Raw genomic sequence first — 17,671 nt, 5'->3', positions numbered from 1 at the left:
AACCCCACTATCAGTTTCAGGGACATATTCTCCTCTGTTACTCCCGATTGACATAAGTGTAATTTCATTTAGTTTAACGGGATTATTCCAGATTTACACTAAGGTAATTGGGAGCAGATTTGGACCTCTTGTTTTTCTATAATGATTGCCACAATTAAGCTTTAAGGGCACTTTCACTATGTTTAGTCTTTTGTTCTGGAAAATCTCATATGTAAATGAAACATGTACTGATTTAACCTACTCCGCGAGAGGCCCAGCATGTCAATTTTGCCCAAGGTTTGCCATGAATGATATCAATAAGCCAGGTCCAAAAAGCAAGCAGAGATCCTCAACCATGGGATACTGTTCCAGGGAGGTCTGCTGGGAAGAGCGGGGGGTCTACGTGACCAGAAAGGGGAAGAGAAGCATAGTGCACCAACTCATCAACCTAGCCATAAGGGCTTTAAACTCAGTTCAAAAGGGAGCAAGTGACAAAAACCCACAGATAAGCATAAAAAAGGCAACCCTAAGAGAGGGCTCAATGTTGCGGGGTGAGGGAAGACATGGAAAATCACAATAGTGTCATAGAAGCAACAAGAAGGAGATCAGTTGGTGAAACTGCTCAGCATCTTAGATGTCTACATGCAAATGCAAGGAGGATGGAGAACAAACAGGAAGAACTGGAAATATCAGTACATAAGCTAAATTATAACCCAACTGCCATCACAGAGACTTTGTGGGACAAATCTTTGATAGGAATATTGCTACAGATGGGTACAGGAGCGACGGAAGCACCCTGAAAGTGGGGGGGTCATAGGCACCAAACCATGGCCCTGCTCCCATGCCAACCCTTCCCCCTGAGGACCTGCCCCCCTCTCGCCCTTACAGCTGGTAAAAAGAGGGAGGGGCCATGGCCCCCTGGCCCGTGGAGGGGTTTAGCTTGTTAGAACATAAGAGCGGCCCTAATGGGTCAGACCAAAGGTCCATCTAGCCCAGTATCCTGTCTTCCCACAGTGGCCAATGCCAGGTGCCCCAGAGGGAATGAACAGAACAGGTAATCATCAAGTGATCCATCCCCTGTCGCCCGCTCCCAGCTTCTGGCAAACAGAGGCTAAGGACACCATGCCTGCCCATCCTGGCTAATAGCCACTGATGGACCTATCCTCCATTAATTTATCTAGTTCTTTTTTGGACCCTGTTAAAGTCTTGGCCTTGACAACATCCTCTGGCAAAGAGTTCCATAGGCTGACTGTGTGTTACGTGAAGAAATACTTCCTATTGTTTGTTTTAAACCTGCTGCCTATTAATTTCATTTGGTGAAATCTCTCTCTTGAGTAGTAACAGCTACTTTAGACCCCCATCATTTTATATCTATAGTTGGGATTATGTTTTCCAAAGTGCATTACTTTGCCTTTATCAACACTCAATTTCATCTGCCATTTTGTTGCCCAGTCACCAGTTCTGTGAGACCCTTTGGTAGCTCTTCGCAGTCTGCTTTGGACTTACCTATCTTGAGTACTTTTGTATCATTTGCCACCTCACTGTTTACCCCTTTTCCCAGATAATTTATGAGTATGTTGAATAATACTGGTCCCAGTACATACCCCTGAGGGACACTACTATTTACCTCTCTCCATTCTGAAAACTGACCATTTATACCTACCCTTTCTTTCCTATCTTTTAACCAGTTACCAATCCATGAGAGGACCTTCCCTCTTACCCCATGACAGCTAACTTTGCTTAAGAGCCTTTGGTGAGGGACCTTGTCAAAGTCTTTCTGAGGGCTTGGCTACACTTGCGAGTTACAGCACAATAAAGGAGCCCCAGGCGCACTAGCTCACTACCCGTCCACACTGGCAAGGCACCTAGAGCGCTCTGACTCCGCGGCTACAGCGCTGCTGGTACTCCACCTCGGTGAGTGGAATAACGTTCACTGTGTCCCCACTGGGACGCCGCAGCACCAGTGTGGATGAGGTGTTGCTTTACTGCGCTCTAATCGCCTCCGGAACGTCCCATAATCCCCTTAAGTCAAGTGGCCACTCTTGTCATTGTTTGGAATCGGCTGTAGGAATGCGGAAATGCCCTTTGAAAGCTCTGTTTCTGACAGCCGGCTGTTTATCTGCTCCGAGACAAAGAAACCATTACTGTGGAATGCTGTGTATGAGAGAGAGGGGCGGGGAAGGGGAGGAGGGGGGTCTACTGCTGTCTGAACTTACAAGACAGCATGCTGACATGCCCTCAGCCCCCCAAAAACCCACTCTCTCTTCCCCCCACAAACACACAACACACTCCCTATCGCACTCCACCCCACTCCCCACCCCCATTTGAAAAGCACACTGCAGCCACTTGCATGTTGGGATAGCTGCCCATACTGCACCGCTCCCAACGCCGCTGCAAGTGCCACAAATGTGACCACGCCAGTGCGCTTGGAGCTGTCAGTGTGGACAGACTGCAACGCTTTCCCTACTGCGCTCTCCGAAGGCTGATTTAACTCAAAGCACCTCTACATCTGCAAGCGTAGCCATGCCCTGAAAATCTAAGTACACTACATCCTCTGGATCCCCCAGTCCACATGCTTGTTGACCCCCTCAAAGAATTCTAGTAGATTGGTGAGGCATGATTTCCCTTTACAAAAACCACGTTGACTCTTCCCTAACAAATTTTGTTCATCTATGTGTCTGGCAATTCTGTTCTTTACTATAGTGTCAATCAGTTTGCCCGGTTTACTGGCCTGTAATTGCTGGGATCACCTCTGGAGCCCTTTTTAAAAATTGGTGTCATATTAGTTATCCTCCAGTCATTTGGTACAGAAACTGATTTAAATAATTGGTTACAACTACTACAGCTAGTAGTTCTGCAATTTCACATTTGAGTTCCTTCAGAACTCCTGGGTGAATACAGAATCACAGAATATCAGGATTGGAAGGGACCTCAGGAGATCATCTAGTCCAACCCCCTGCTCAAAGCAGGACCAATCCCCAATTTTTGCCCCAGATCCCTAAATGGCCCCCTCAAAGATTGAACTCACAACCCTGGGTTTAGCAGGCCAATGCTCAAACCACTGAGCTATCCCTCCCCCCATCTAGTACTAGTCACTTATTACAGTTTAGTTTATCAATTTGATCCAAAACCTCCCCTCATGACACCTCAATCTGGGACAGTTCCTCACATTTGTCACCTAAGAAGAATGGCTCACGTTCGGGAATCTCCCTCACATTCTCAGCCGTGAAGACCAATGCAAAAAATTAATTTAGCTTCTCCACAATGGCCCTACTGTCCTTGAGTACTCCTTTAGCATCTCGATCGTCCAATAGCCCCACTGGTTGTTTAGCAGGCTTCTTGCTTCTGATGTACTTAAAAAAAAAAATTTCTATTTCTTTTGAGTCTTTGGCTAGCTGTTCTCCAAATTCTTTTTTGGCCTTCCTAATTATATTTTTTAAACTTCACTTACCAGAGCTTATGCTCCTCTCTATTTTCCTCACTAGGATTTAACTTCCACTTTTTAAAGGATGCCTTTTTGCCTCTCACTGCTTCTTTGACTTTGCTGTTTAGCCACCGTGGCACTTTTTTGGTTCTCTTACTATGTTTTTTAATTTGGGGTATAAACTTAAGTTGAGCCTCTATTATGGTGTCTTTAAAAAGTTTCCATGCAGCTTGCAGGGATTTCACCGTTGGCACTGTACCTTTTCATTTCTGTTTAACTAACTTCTTCATTTTTGGTAGTCCCCCTTTCTGAAATTAAATGCTATCGTGATGGGCTGCTGTGGCGTTTTCCCTGCCACAGGGATGTTAAATTAAATTATATTATGGTCACTAATTACCAAGTGGTCCAGCTATATTCACCTCTTGGACCAGATCCTGTGCTCCACTTAGGACTAAATCTAGGATTGGCTCTCCTCTTGTGGGTTCCAGGATTAGCTGCTCCACGAAGCAGTCATTTAAGGTGTCAAGAAACTTTATCTCTGTTTTAGGAGCAGCAGTGATCTGTATGCTATGTATAACCTGTATGCTCAAAAGGTTTGTTACACTTCCGCCCCGCCCACCCCCCCAACCCCCCACTTTATCTCCTCTCCCTATTTGAATGCCTGTGAAGTGGTTTTCCCCCTCCCCCCTGGAATGCTTGTGGATGAATGGGCTGCTTGAACAGCTGGAAGATCAGAAGAGCTCCCAGATAGACAAGGTGTCTGGGACTCTAATTAGGCAGTGATCACACACCCAATGCACGGACACTGCCCGAGGTGGAGTGACACCAACCAGACATGGCCAAGTCATCTCTAGTCGCAGGCCATGAGGAATAGGTCCTTAAAAGGGGAAGGGGCCACGTGCTCAGGAGTGCACTCACAAGATTGTACCTCCCATGAAGGCCCTTCGCCCAGACCGCCTGGCCAGTGGTTCGCCACATTGCATTCCATCGTGCCTCGGGAAGACTTATCTCCATCGCCCCGTCCATCGCTGCGCTGTGGGACGCTTACCTTGAAGGATCCTGTGCCACGCCTGTCCTGGGAGCGTGAGTATGCAAGTGTGAGTGTGACACCCCCTCCCCTTTGCACTTAGCTATCAGTCTAATAAACATACTGCTTTCTGCCAAACTCTGGTGGGTCATTAGTCCTCCCTAAACTTACCGGCTGGCCCAATTTCGGGTAACACTGCCCATAATGCACCACTCCCAATGCCGCTGCAACTGCTACAAATGTGGCCATGCCAGTGTGCTTGCAGCTGACAGTGTGGACACACTGCAGTGCTTTCCCTACAGCGCTCTCCGAGGGCTGGTTTAACTCCCAGCGCTCTACATCTGCAAGTGTAGCCATGCCCTAAAGCATTAAACAGTGACAAGATACTCAACACAATCAATATTAACAACAAGGGGGAAGGAACGCAAACCAAAATAAGGAATGAACACATTAATGAATATTTAGACGAGTTCAATGTATTCAAGTGGAGAGGGCCTGATGAAATTCATCCTAAAGTACTTAAGGAACTAGCTGAAGCAATCATGGAATCCTTAGCAATTATCTTAGAAAACTCACAGAGGACAGAGGTCCCAGAAGACTAGAGAAGGGCAAACAAAGTACTTATCTTTAAAAAGGGGAACAAAGAGGACCGGGGGAATTACAGACCAGTCAGCCTAATCTCAATACCTGGAAAGATACTGGAACAAATTATTAAACAATTAATTTGTAAGCACCTAAAGGATAATAGGGTTATAAGGAACAGCCAGCATGGATTTGTCAAGAACAAATCATGACAAACCTACCTAATTTTTTTCTTTGACAGGGTTATTGGCCTAGTGGATAGTGGGAAGCAATAGACTTGATACATCTTAATACATCTATGCCGACAGCTTGTGCCACACACTCTCAAAGAAACTGCGGAACCACCTGATCAACATCCTCTACAGCAAACAGGGAAAGATTAAGAATGAGCTCTCAAAACTGGACACTCTCATAAAAAAACCAACCTTCCACACAAACTTCCTCGTGGCTGGACTTTACAAAAACTAGACAAGCCATTTACAACACACACTTTGCTTCTCTACAAAAGAAAAAGGACACTAAACTACTACATGCCACAAGGGGCCACAGCAATGGTTCCCTTAACCCACCCAGAAATATTGTTAATCTGTCCAACTATACTCTTAGCCCAGCAGAAGAATCTGTCCCATCTCGGAGCCTCTCCTTCTGCCCCTCCACCCCCACGAACATGATACAGTTCTGTGGTGACCTAGAATCCTATTTTCGACGTCTCCAACTCAAGGAATATTTCCAACACACCTCTGAACAACATACTAACCCACAGAGACCTTCCTACAAAGACTACAAAAAGAAGGATTCTGGGTGGACTCCTCCTGAAGGTCGAAACAACAGACGGGACTTCTACATAGAGTGCTTCCGCCGACGTGCACGGGCTAAAATTCTGGAAAAGCAGCATCACTTGCCCCATAAGCTCAGCCGTGCAGAACACAATGCCATCCACAGCCTCAGAAACAACTCTGACATCATAATCAAAAAGGCTGACAAAGGAGGTGCTGTCGTCATCATGAATAGGTCGGAATATGAACAACAGTCTGCTAGGCAGCTCTCCAACACCACAAATTTTAGCAAGCTTATTCTTAATACACCATTTCGTCTTTCAACTGCACCTGCACTCTGTGGGTGGTAGGGACAGTGCAACAGGTGTTTAATATGCAATATATGGTCCAGGTGTTGAACAAGTTGTCCAGTAAAATGTGTACCCTGATCACTGGACAGAGTAGCAGGAATTCCCTTGGCAGGCATAATATGATTTAACAAACATTTGGCAACAGACAGTGAGTCAGCCTTGCGACAAGGAAAGGCTTCAATCCAACCAGAGAATAAACATACCATAACCAATATAAATTCATATTGTTGACACTTAGGCATTTGTACAAAATCAAGTTGCCAATGCAAGAACGGTGCTTGAGGCAGGCCCCGGAACCCCTGGGCCACTTTTACAGGTTTACCAATATTATGGCTTTGGCAAATAGTACAGGCTGCACAGTGGCGGGCTGCAAAAGAGCTAAAGTGAGGGGCCCACCATCCTGTCTTAGTTACAGCAGAGACCATCCCCTCCTTTCCGACACGCGATACACCATGTAGCAGGGCAGCCAGAGACGGGTAGAGTGAAAAGGGGGCTACAAAGGTGCCAGTAGGCGAGCGCCAAAGAGAATCGGGATGTAGAGAGCAACCGTGGGCAACCCAGGATTCTCTCTCGGTTTCTGGGGCAGAGTCTTGGGGCAGGGTGAGGTCAGTGAGGGACCAGGAGGGTAAGAGGAGAGCGGAGAACAAGGGAATCAGACATTTCGACTAGGCGAATTGCAGCAGCCACAGCACGCAGGCAGGGGGGTAAGCCTTGGGCAACAGGGTCTAAAGTGGCAGAGAAATAAGCCCCTGGGCGGTTCTTTTCTCCGTGCAGCTGAGTGAGAACTCCAAGTGCACACCCAGATTGTTCGTGGCAGAAAAGGGTAAAAGGCTTAGAATAGTCAGGCAGCCCTAAGGCAGGGGCAGAAGCCAAACCCTGTTTGAGGGAAACAAAGGCAGAATTGGCCTCAGGGGGCCACGGCATGGGGTCAGGCACAGAGAATCGAGTGAGTTCCTGGAGAGGTTTTGCAAGGGAGGCATATTGGGGAATCCACTGTCTGCAAAATCCAGCCATGCCTAAAAACTTCCGGACCTGGCATGGGGAGCGGGGTCGGGGAAAGCTAAGGATAGCTTGGACGCGGGTGGGAGAAAGTGCACGGGAACCCTGGGAGAGGAGAAAGCCAAGGTATGTGACAGAAGCTTGACAGAGTTGTAGTTTAGAGCGAGAAGCTTTGTGACCCTTATTTGCTAGGGCAGTAAGGAGCACTAAAGAGTCAGTTTCAGAGGCAGACAATGAAGGGGAACAGAGGACTACATATTGGACAAGTGTGGACCTGGACGGGAAAACAAGGTCAGCAAGGTCTCAGGCTAATGCTTGGGAAAAATATGACGGGCTTTCAGTATACTCCTGGGGCAGTGTGGTCCATGTGTACTTGTAAGAAAAGGCAAACAGGAACTGGGAGTCAGGGTGAACTGGGACAGAAAAGAAAGCAGAGCACAAATCAACAACAGTAAAATGAGTTGCATCTGGTGGGATAGAAGCCAGAATCTTTGAGAGAGGCAAGTGTTGATTCTGTCCTCCTATGATTTGCCTCTTCCCACCACTGCATGAAACAATCAACCTCTCCTTTTGCCAATGTAGTTTTAGGTTGGCCGAGTTTGTCTTTTAAGACGTCTACTCGGTCTTTGTCCCAAGATCCTAACAGTGGCCACTGAATTTTGGGATTCTCCTGAGTTAGCCGAGATCATTTTCCCAGAAATTTACAGGAGTACGGACCCTTCCTAAAATACATAAAATGAGCCAGCGTTCCTTTAGGGAACTGTCCCGACTTAGACGTCTGGTTACCCATACAGGAGAACTTTACACACCAATCACACAAGAAGGAAAGTTGGGTTCGTCAGAGCGATGCCCGGTGCAACACACAAAAGGAGCCCACAGGCTACTGCCTCAATCGCCCTTGCTTTCACACCAAGGGTTTTACCCAAGGCGCGGTGCAGCTGCGATTGTGCAGATTTCACTCACTCAGACCGTGGGGACAGGAAGCCTTTGGTCAGCCGATCCCCGGACGGAGACGGCGCCCAGATGCAAACACACCACAGGGAGGATGGATAGACACAGAGACAAGACAGTCCTCAGTCCGGACAAAACACAGAAAAAATTACCTGACCAGATTCCTGATGTCAGATCCTGGGATCCCTACCAGAACAGAGTGGGAACCAACAGGTTCGATGGCGTAGACTTCACTGTGGTCATGCACCCTTCCATTCTGGCGGAGGACCGCTCGGGCCAAATGCCCAGGTGCCGGCTTGCCACGGCCGTCCTAAGAAAGGTCAGGAGTCACACGGCCCCAGTGAAGACAGTTGCCATCTCGGTGGGACCTCCAAATCGTCAAAGTCAGATTCAAGGCTCACAGAATTTGTCAGACCACTCTGTTTATTAGCAAAGCGCTTTGCCAATGCACCCAGATATACGTGAGCCCCCTGCAAAAGCTCAAGCTAACTTATTTACACAGAAGCCAAAGCCAATTTAACATAGGAGACAAAAGGAAGCAGAAACTGACAAATATACATACAGATCTTATTTGCATACTAACGTTTACCAATCTCCTAGCTCAGTAGGAGCTCTAAGTTAACTAGTTTGAGGACCCATTGTCTCACACTCCTTAATGTTTCTCTTCCTGACAACTGTATTTCAACAAACTCTTCAAGCAGCATTTCTTTAATGAATTCTAATTTCAATATAATTCATTCTACTTTCACCCCTCCTTCTAAATGGAAAAGCACCAGGTTTCAGATGGATTTCAGTACCAGGTGACATGGTCACATGTCCTGTGCGACCCCAAGCCTTCATTCTTCCCAGCCTGGCTTGCAGGAAGGCCTGCAAGCAAACAGAGCCATCCACAGTCAATTGCCCTGGCTGATGGGAGCCATCAAGATTCCAAACCGCCATTAATGGCCCACGCTTTGCCCAAGTACAGTAGGCCCTCAGAGCGATGGCTCATAGTTCTGGTTTCGAGAAATCAGCTCTTGCCACCAGCTCACTAAAAAACATGCGCACAAACCTCTTAAGACACAAAAGTCTAATCCTGTTCTTCAAAAAGGTACATTTGACTTAAAAAAAAAAAAAGACATCGGAAAACTGACTCTATTGCTCGCTTTCAAAAGAGCAAATCAAAGGATTAAGCACCAAGAATAACTTCCTTCAGGTCCAGCTTTAAGGTGAAAAGCAAAACAAAAGCCCGTGGGGTGAGCACAGGGAGTCCACAAGCCACCAAGAAATAAAAAGAGAAAAACCAAATTGCATCTTCCTGGACATTTCCTGATCTACTCACATATCTGGGGTTTCCACTGAGTAGTTTCCAGGCATGATACTGATGATTGTTCATACCTGGCCCCAAGATTTTTCATACCTGGCACAGCTCAGGGGTGGGCCAACTTTTTGGCCTGAGGGCCACATCGGGGTTCCAAAAGCGTCTGAAGGGCTGGAGTAGTGTAATAACTTGCTCCCTGTTGGAATGTGCTCCTCATGGCTGAAAGCCCTGGTACCTTGGGCGGCATGGTAAGGGGGCAGGAAGCAGGAGGGATGGCTAAGGGGCAGGGCGTCCCCGGGGGCAGTCAGGGGACAGGGAGCAGTTGGATAGGAGTGGGAGTCCTGGGGGACCTGTGAGGGGGTGGGGGCGTGAATAGGGGTTGGAAAAGTCAGGGGACAGGGAGCAGGGGAGCTTGGAGAGGAGGTGGGGTCCAGGGGAGGCGGTTAGGGGCGGAGAGGTCACAGGTAAAGCAAGTAGAAAACAGTTCTTAAGGGGGATTTTAGAGCCAACTGGCTGGTTGGGTGTCCATAAAAGGGAGCTCCCCCTGCGCCCGCTTGATGTATCACAAGATCTTGGTGAAACGCGGCCATCGGGGGGGGGGGGGGGGGGGCCGCGGGAGGGCCAGCCGGCCCCCCCCCGATGGCCGCGTTTCACCAAGAACGGGGGGGGGGGGGGGGGGGGGGGGGGGGCCAGCCCGCCGCTGGCCTTGCGGCCATCTGAAACCTGCTACTCTGAAACCTGTCATGAAGATGGGGATCAACTGTTCTCTGTATCCACTGAAGGTAGGACAAGTGGTAGTGGGCTTAATCTTCAGCAAGGGAGATTTCGGTTAGATATTAGAAAAACCTTTCTAACTCGAAAGGGGAGTTAAGCTCTGGAACAGGCTTCCACGGGAGGTGGGGGATTCCCATCACTGGAGGTTTTTAAGAACAGGTTGGACCTCTCAGGGATGGTCTAGGATGAGGTTTATTTAATCCTGCCTCAGTGCAGGGAACTGGACTTGACGACTTCCCTTCCAACCCTACATGTCTAGGAGTCTCCAGTTTATTCCCAATTGGTTGGCCCAAGATGTACTCAAAAACCTGTTCCATGACAAAAGGGATCGTATTTAATCATCAGAAGAATGGAGCAAGTCTACTGTATCCCTCTGTCTTACAATCAAGGGTCGTCACTCCAATTCACACAGGGCTCAGTTATGCCTTTAAAGGCTCGCTCTGCATTGGGGTAGTAGAGAGACATTTCCCCTATAGAGGAAGAGAGCTGCTCTTTCTGGAGGCCATATACACCCATGAATAGGACCCTACCAAATTCACGGCCATGACAAATGAGTTACTTACCGTGAAATCTTGTCTCCCCCTGTGAAATCTGAATTTGTGTGTGCTTCTACCCTACACTATACAGATTTCACGGGGGAGACCAGCATTTCTCAAATTGAGGTTCCTGACCCAAAGGAGAGTTGCAGGGGAGTCACAAGGTTATTTTAAGGGGGTCTTAGTATTGCCACCCTTACTTCTGTGCTGCCTGCAGAGCTGGGACACCGGAGAGCGGTGGCTGTTAACCAGGCTCCCAGCTCTGAAGGCAGTGCCCCGCCATCAGCAATGCAGAAGCAAGGGCGGCAACACCATACCAGGCCACCCTTACTTCTGCGCTGCTGCTGTCAGAGCTGGGCAGCTGGAGAGTGGTGGCTGCTGACTGAGGGCCCAGCTCCGCAGGCAGATGTACAGAATAAGGGTGGCAATATCATACATGCCATCCTTTCTTCTGTGCTACTGCGAGCGGCGGCCCTGCCTTCAGACCTGGGCTCCCGGCCAGCAGCTGCCGCTCTCCAGCTGCCCAGCTCCCAAGTAAGGGTAGCAGTACCGCAACCCCCCCTACAATAACCTTGTGATCCCCCCCCCCCCAACTCCTTTTTTAGGTCAGGACCCCTACAACTACAGTACTGTGAAATTTTAGATTTAAATAGCTGAAATCATGAAATTTAGTATTTTTTCAATCCTATGACCGTGAAACTGACCAAAATGGACTGTGAATTTGGTAGAGCCCTACCCATGAGGGTGGGGGGAGAAGATTCACTGTCCCATCTCCCACCCATCCCCTGGGGGTGCCTTGTATCTCAGGGTGCACACAGCGGGAACATGATCGATCTGATACTTTTGTGGACTTTACGAATGAAGCTGACCGAATTTCATATTTTGGTGCTCAACATAGGGTATCCAGCTCAGCACTTAGCTGCCAAAATACTCATTTTTGGCACCGATGTGCCAATTAAATTAACATAATTGTCCAACGTTTTGAAATTGGGCTCAGAGTGTCTGTTGACCATACAGTACCACAAGTGGCCCTTACTGACTAGGAATTATCTGGTAAAAATCACATCCAACTCAGATTGTTTCATCTCTCACTCCATTATCGTGTCAATTTATCAGAATCTGTTCTTCAAAGACAGAGACAGAAAGTCGTGAATACAACAGGGGTGAGAGGATAAATTAGATCAGTATTAATGATCAGTTTTCCATTTGATTTCTAAACAAAGAGGCATATTTTGCTTTTGCCCTTCTCCCCATTACACAATGACTCTCAGTGTTACATACTAATGATTTCAAAATTTGGGCTGGGATTTTCAAATCCTCTAAGGGACTTAGCTGCCCTGTTTCCATTGAAATCCAATGGGAATCAGGCACCTAACTTCCGTAGACTCCTTTTAAGAAACCGTATCTTCGACTAGCCTGGGGTCATCAGAGCTCAAAAATATGCATCAAATTTCTATTCGTTTTTGGCAGTCGGATAAAGAGCCAATTATTTTTTCAGCTATTTTAAAAAAGAAGAACCCTGGCCCACAAAAGCTGTTATTGTGCCAACACCATCCCAAAGAAACTTTATGGCGGAGATACAAACCTCTGAGAATTAGAGATTACTATGGAAATTAGAAACAATGTCAGAATCCTAGTTATACCACTGCTAGGAAAAAAATATTTTTAAAAAGCAAAGAAATCCTTTTTCATCTTCACTTGCTGCAGGGCAGGTCAGAAATTATAATGGAATTTCAGTTGCAAATGAAAAAAAAAGAAAAAGAAAAGAAAAGAAAACCCACACTTGCTCAGCACTGACTTGTATTCAGCCATGTGAGAGCACAAGCAAGAGGCAAAAGAGAACAGAGCTATGAAGAGACATTGTGCTATTGTTTTCATTGAAGAAGAACTCAGGGCTTTTTGCAATGTCTCACAAAGGAAAGGTGTCTAGGTTTTTTTTCCTTTTCAGTCACTTTGGTTGCCCATCAGATCACGTGCAACAGGGAAAAATAAAAGTTTTTTTTCCCCTGTGAGACAGTAGACCATTGCGATTTTCAAGTTCGCAGCACTTTCCAGGGTCAACAATATCTTTTTAAGATTCCTCTTTTCATAGTTGCCTTTGGGGAAAAAATTAGAACCAACAGGCCACGTTGCTTGGTTTTTAAAACTAAAATCATATCCTACAGCATTTACTCACTTAAGGACACAGTAAAAATCCTTTCTGCAAAATGTGGCTGTGCTCTGGGTATATAAATGATTCACAACTTTAACGACACAACACTCCATCTGCAGAGCACTTAATGTCACTGCGATATATTGATACTATCTGATTGAACTCTTGACAGCTGTTCAAAGATACAGGGCCAAATTCTGCATTCAGTTATACCCATGTAACCCATCTGTGTTCGGACTCAAGTCTCCTGATTCCCAGTTCCACACTTAATCTACTGAACACCACTGTGTCACATGTAAATTTCTGGGCAAACTCAGGGATATACAGTATATGCTATCTAGACCACACTGATTATTTGAGTCATGATTTATATTTTCAAAAGCATTTGGCTACACAGTGCAAAAGAATACTTGTCTGCTATTGTTTTCCATTGTAAATAATACTATTATCTGATTGATGGTGGCAGTGGGATGGCTGTAAAACTTAGAATTTCACCAAGGACCATGGGCGGTTTCTAATGGCATAGCCAATGGCAGTTGTACCTGTCGAATCAAGAACAGATTTTTTAATATGTGACCAAGCCAGAGGCTTGTTCTATACTCCAAGGACACTGACTTGGTAACCGATTTCAGCTGCAGTAGCTGTACAGTTTGGGCCAGATCCAAAAATGGTGTCAACTGACAGCTCTCTAGACCTGTCCCTATTTACACCAGCGGAGGATCTGCCCCCATTACTCGATATGGTATGCACAATCTGCAAAGGAAGGTTTTTGCAGTGGAAATAGCTTTAGTAGAATGCACTTGAACCGAAAGACCAGTTTCTGTTATTGTTGCTGCAACATTTAATAACCTGCGACCACAGATATAAAGAGACAGATCTGAAACCTCTTGGGTGTCTGATGAAGATTAGGAAGGAAGGGAAATAAAATCATAAGTCAAAGTCAACTGACCTAGAGGAGAAAAAAGAAACCCTTCATGCTGTGAACTTATTAAAAAGTTATATGAAAGAAGGCATGATGAATGTTGAATTGCAATGACTACTTCTGCTGGCTATAAAGCGTTGTGAAAAAGCAGTCAGAGTAGATGGAAGGGCAAAGGGAAAATTGGTCCAATAAAAATGACAGTGGGGACTTAGAGACAGAAGAAAAGGAAATGGCAGCTCTATTAACTCTTAGTTCACTTTTCCTGCTTAAAAACATGCAGATCCTTTTTCTATCCCAATGATGAGCCAACTAAAATATGCAGGTCAACAACATCATCATCTGGTCAGCATCCTGTCCCTCTGATGGCTGAAACCTCACAGTTGCATTCTGATATGGAAGCAGCAACAGCTGGACATACACAGAAAGCAATAGAATTTAAGGGGACATTATTTATTCACAGTGAAACAGCTTCGGCAGGAGAAACTGAGACCCCCACAGCAGAATATCCTATAGGGCAATAGCTAAGGCACTCACCCAAGAAGTGGTAGATCACTGTTCAAATCCCTTCTCCCTCAAGCAGATGGGAGACATGAGCTGGGGGTCTCCCACATCCCAGGTGAGTACTCTAGCCATTGGGCTCAGTGTTATATGGGAGGGGCCCGATGGGGTAAGTGAGATCTGAGCACACTTACTGGATTTGCCGCCGCAGGTGCGTTAGGCAGAGGAATGTCTGCCTTTTCCCAGTTCAAGCATTGCTCTGGGGCATAGACGTCCAAACCCCTTTTTGCTGTTGATGAGACAAGTGACCAGCAATGACCAGTCCCAGGTCCAAGAGACCACTGAGCAATCCTGCCACAGGCCACAACCCAAGACAGACAAAAATGGTGATTATGGGGAATAGGAGGATTTTGGCAACTAGGGGTTCAGGCCAGGGAAGCTGGTCACTCCAGGGACTGGGGAGTGTCAGCAGCTGGCGGGTTGGGGTCAGTTTGGGGCACTTGTCACTGGGTGCAATACAGCAGAGTTTGGCAGAAAGGAGGCCTGGGCAGGGGGACGCTCAGTGTGACATTTAATCCCCTCTACTGCCCACCCACTGGGTGTCCAGGAGGAGGCCTGGAAACCACACTTAAGTTTCTTTGTGAATCTAACTTGTTGTGTAGGACAAGTCAGTAACTAATATCCAGCATCACAGCCTTGATTGTGGTAGCACCCACCTGAGAGATGTATGTCTATAGGCAAGGAGGAGGGAGAAACTAGTCTGGGGCTTGCAAGGGAGACCCCAAATTTAAAATAAAGTACAAAGAGGCAAGTGATACTGATGTTCTATGAGCCACAATAGGCCTCACTTAGAACACCGTGTAAAAGGCACTTCATACATTAATAGCTTTTTGTACAAGTCGCGTATTTCAATAAGCGTCCATATGTCAACAATGCATTCACATCACAATCAGAAAGGGAGCACAGGAAAAGTACTGGTACCACAACCACAGTTTCTAACTGTCCTTTTCCATGCACAAATGTATCCTCATGTCAGTATTTGAGGAGCTACAGGCATAAACCTCACTAATCAAATAAATATAGACCCCTTAGATGCAAGCAAAGAGTTTGCTTTTGGTTTCTTCACTGAAGCTCTACAGGGAGCGAGTAAAAACACAGGGTAGTTTATATACGTTAACATGTATTCTCCCTTTCATTCAGGCATCTGTTTATTTCTGACAAGCAACCCATTAAAACAGTAACTCACAAGCAATCGACTAAAACAGTCCTGATTCAAAGTTCACAGAAATCAATGGCTCATATCAACTTCCAGGGGCTTGCATCAGGTCCCAAGTAGTTAATCATATAAAGTAAGATTCTTCCCTGTCACCATTTTTCTATAGATGCAGGTAGGATTACAAGCTTTGCACAGGGATCTCTTGACTTATGAAGGATGCTACCTTAGCCGACCTGGCTATTTCTACAATGCAATTGTTTAAAATTCAATAAATCATAGTATAAAAGTCACAATTTACTTCAGCTGTGGAAGTTAAATTGACTAATAGATTGAACAGTGGAAGCTATGCTGATGGTCATAGGAAGTGTGTCTTGTATAATGCATTGGTTTCTAAGATGTAAATTCTATTGCAATATGTGAAAGTTCTGATGTTTTTGGAATTACTTCCACTTCGTAGTATATGAATGAATTGGTTTTAGGCCTGTCACTGATAGGGAACAGCAGGGCACTTGAACCTGCTAAATCTTAGGGGTTTATTTCTACATTTACACTGTATATCAATCACATTCTTAGTTCATACAGAAAAAAAAAGTGACACTTAATAGTCTTTCTTCTGGGATGCACTATCTTGCAAGATGAAAACAGAATTATTATGAGACATTAAAACGTGTGCCTTGATCCATAAAAAAATAAGTAATTCTTTTCCGATTAATAGACGAGATTATACTAAATCCTCTTGAGAACAACCTTCATTTTATTCCTATGCTTCCTTTACCTTGCACCATCAAAACCGAAAAAAATCCTACCTCACTCTTCTGAATTACATTCATTCATTTTCATAGAACCATAGGGTTAGAAGGGACCACAAGGGCCATCTGATTTCTAGTCTAAGCCCCTGCCAAAATACAGGATTTGTTGCGTCTAAACCATCCAAGACAGATGGTAACCAGCCGCCTTTTGTAAGCCTCCAGTGAAGGAGCTTCCACAACCTCCCTAGGCAGTCTGTTCCATTGTCCTATTGTCCTTACAGTTAGGAAGTTTTTCCTGAGATTTAATCTGAATCTGCTATGGTGTAGTTTGAACCCATTCTTCCCTCTTGCCACAGAGGGCAACAACTTTTCTCCATCTTTTTTTGTGGCAGCCTTTCAAATATTTGAAGACGGCTATCATATACCCCCCTTAAACAAGGATACTTCCCCAAAAAAAAAAAATCTCTTCAAATTTTTGATTTCTGTGCCTTTAAATTTTTGTGCTTCAGTCAGCATATCTCAGCCCTTTGAAACCCTCAAATGGAAGGCATTTTGTAAGAGAAAAGTGTTATCACTATTTTAGTAATAACCCCTACCTGCACGCAGTTCACATAAATACCGTGGGCCTGATTTTCCACTGCAAAAGAGGCATGTAAAGCACTACCAGCAGTGCGAGAAGAAAATTCTGATTTGGTTGGGTTTTTACATTCCCTTTGAACAAGTGCAAATGATTACACAAAGCACAAGGCAATGGAGAATCAGCCCTCTACGTATAGGATTTCCTGACCTATTTTACATCTTCACTTTGAGGGATGTTTTTGAACCAAGATTATAATAAACTAAAGTCCTCAAAGCATCATCAAGGCATTTAGTTGTATTTGTTTAACACAATATTTATATACAAATACCACTGAGGTCTAATATCCAAAGCAATAAATGACAGAATGTTTCTAGGTAGGTATAACTAATTCTTTAAGCTTGAATTTTTGAGATATACAGTGGGTGCCTTTAATAGTCTGGCAATATTTGCTTGCAATACCCCCATCCTATTAGGAGGTGTTGATCCTGCTGGGAAAGAGTTAAGTGGATTTTGCTGACTCTGAAGCAGATGATTTCATACCCTGTTTCAGTATAAGCGGAGTGGGTCTTTGGAAGAGAAGATCGAGGGTGTGGGCTGAGTAATCCTGAGGGAGGAACTCTTTGAGCAAAAAAGCCTGTGGAGATGTGGGCTAATCTTTATGTTATTTCAGTGTTTTGTTTGTTGCTATAGCTAAAACCTCAACAAGCAGTTAAGTTTGGACTTCATATAGTAAAGGGGATTGTTTGCACACCAGGTTGGGAAAGATGCTTGCATACAACATCCTTAATGGTAAAAACCAGAGCTGGTTGAAGTTCTTACACATTTTTCAACAATTTTTTTTAAATCATTTATTGTT

At 45.5% G+C, this 17,671-nt stretch overlaps 1 protein-coding gene across 3 annotated transcripts in view; it reads right to left on the bottom strand.

The window, feature by feature from the left end:
- Positions 1 to 17,671, bottom strand: part of FRAS1 (Fraser extracellular matrix complex subunit 1) — a 299,172-nt gene that overhangs the window by 255,754 nt on the left and 25,747 nt on the right. The window lies entirely within an intron of this gene.

The sequence above is a fragment of the Chelonia mydas genome, chromosome 4 (genome assembly GCF_015237465.2).
Source record: "Chelonia mydas isolate rCheMyd1 chromosome 4, rCheMyd1.pri.v2, whole genome shotgun sequence".
Classification (NCBI taxonomy): domain Eukaryota; kingdom Metazoa; phylum Chordata; order Testudines; family Cheloniidae; genus Chelonia; species Chelonia mydas.
The sequence above is the reverse complement of the archived record's forward strand: the minus strand, read 5'-3'. Positions and strand labels throughout refer to the sequence as shown.